The sequence below is a fragment of the Psammomys obesus genome, unplaced genomic scaffold (assembly GCF_907164565.1).
Source record: "Psammomys obesus unplaced genomic scaffold, mPsaObe1.curated_primary_1811, whole genome shotgun sequence".
Classification (NCBI taxonomy): Eukaryota; Metazoa; Chordata; class Mammalia; order Rodentia; family Muridae; genus Psammomys; species Psammomys obesus.
In genome coordinates this window covers 4,677-6,975 of record NW_026589494.1, presented here as the reverse complement: position 1 = coordinate 6,975, position 2,299 = coordinate 4,677, and the positions used below count along the sequence as shown (strand labels likewise).

The 2,299-nt window shown below is 41.2% G+C and overlaps 1 pseudogene; it reads left to right on the top strand.

Annotated features, from left to right (window-relative positions):
- Nucleotides 1–3: 3 nt before the first annotated feature.
- On the top strand, nt 4–671 carry LOC129675076 (actin, cytoplasmic 2-like; annotated as a pseudogene).
- The last annotated feature ends 1,628 nt before the right edge of the window (nt 672–2,299 follow it).

Here is a 2,299-nt window from a genome sequence, read left to right as displayed (position 1 = left end):
GGGGTCACCCACACTGTGCCCATCTATGAGGGCTACGCTCTCCCTCATGCCATCCTGCGTCTGGACCTGGCTGGCTGGGACCAGACAGACTACCTCATTGAGATCCTGACTGAGCGTGGCTACAGCTTCACCACCACAGCAGAGACAGAAATTGTGCATGACATCAAAGAGAAGCTGTGCTATGTTGCCCTGGACTTCGAGCAAGAGATCTCCACTGCTGCATCCTCTTCCTCCCTGAAGAAGAGCTACGAGCTGTCTGATGGCCAGGTCATCACTATTGGCAGTGAGCGGTTCCGCTGCCCCGAGGCTCTCTTCCAGCCTTCTTTCCTGGGTATGGAATCCTGTGATATCCATGAAACTACATTCAATTCCATCATGAAGTGTGATGTTGACATCCGCAAAGACCTCTATGCCAACACAGTGCTGTCTGGTGGTACCACCATGTACCCAGGCATTGTGGACCGGATGCAGAAAGAGATCACTGCTCTGGCTCCTAGCATCATGAAGATCAAGATTATTGTTCCTCCTGCGCGCGAGTACTCTGTGTGGATTGGTGGCTCCATCTTGGCGCACTGTCCACCTTCCAGCAGATGTGGATCAGCAAGTAGGAGTACGAGGAGTACGGCCCCTCCATCGTTCACCACAAATGCTTCTAGGCGGACTGTTAACTGAGCTGCGTTTTACACCCCTTCTTTGACAAAACCAAACTTGCGCAGAAAAAAAACAAGCAAGGAATTGTTGTTGAATATTAATATTTATTATTGATTTATGTTTTAGTTAGCCAGTGGTTATTCCTAAATCAGGAACACCAAATCATATCACCACACAGAGTCTAGGATTTATTTAATCAACCTAGATCACAATGCTAGGCAATGATTACTCCATCTAAACCTCCAAACCCACATAGTTTCCTACCATTCAGATTTTACTCCTTATACTTTCTTTTAGTCATAGGTTAAGTTCTGTTCATCTCTCCATGTGGTTCCAAGTTCTCTCCTGCTGACCACTGCTCCTACCCTTTGTCTTCTTTCCTCTCCCCTCTGGATCAGGATGTCCCACCCTATTCTACCATTGCACAACAATGGCTGGTTGTTTTATTGACGACATAGAAAACGAATGGTGGAATGTTAACACAAACTCGAGACAGGTGATGTTAAGCATCATAATACATTGTTTGGGTTGAAAGCAGATAGTGGGGTAGAGAAACCAGCATTTGAATGAAAAAGGGGAACTTGTATACATTCCAAAAGAACATTATACCAACAAGGAATGTTAAAAATTAAATGCAGATTTAGATCTGATAAAATTATGACCATTTTCTCATGTGCTTCAATCCAGAATAACTGAAAATTATAGCCTTAATTTTCTATAGTTTGGGAACCAGAGAGACAAGTCAGTAATTCTTGCAGAGGATTTGTATTTGATTTCCATCATCCACACGGGACCTCACAATAGCCTATAATAACTGCAGTTCCAAGGGATCCAACAGGTTCTTCTGGCCTTTGGGCAGCAGGTACACAGGGGGTATACATGTACGCTGACACTCATTCACTCACACATAAAGAAAATCTTTTTAAAATCTTGAGAGAAAAAACAGGGCCATTGTCCATACTCAGTTTGCTGAGATTCTTAATTCTTTTTTTTTTCTTAAAAATTTTTGGGTTTTTTTAGACAAGATATTTCCATGTAGCCCTGTTTTTTTCTGAAACTTACTCTGTAGACCAGGTTGTCCTCTAACTCACAGAGATCTGCTTGCCTCTGCTTCCCCAGTGCTGGAATTAAAGTCTTGTGCCACCACTGCCTGGCTAGATTCTGAATTTTTAATACAACCAAGTAATAGTATGAAGAGTCTTTTGGCTAGCTGCAGCTATTTTGCATATTGAATGAACTGCAATGGTAAATGATCTGTTACTTCTTCAGTTACATCAAATAATGAGAACAGAATTTAAATTTCATCTAAGTGCCCTATTTTTTTTGAATTGTTTAAGACTTTCAGGTGAAAACCTCATCTGTCCTTTGATTTTCTTGTTTCACGTGTAGGTCAAGGTAGAACTCCATCAGATGCAGCATCTGTACAAGCCACGCATCGAAACTAGCAGCCTGTGGGTATTATTTTGAAGTAGAAATTGTCAGTAAGAGAAGAAATCGGTAATTGTAAATTTTGGTTGCCATAACCAATTTTTTTTTTATTCCTGGATAATTGTATTTGAAATGTTTCATCAATATGTATGGTATAATTTGAACGGTGTAATCTTGAAAATCTTGGTTTTGGAAAAATCGACTGTAAATATTACAGTTC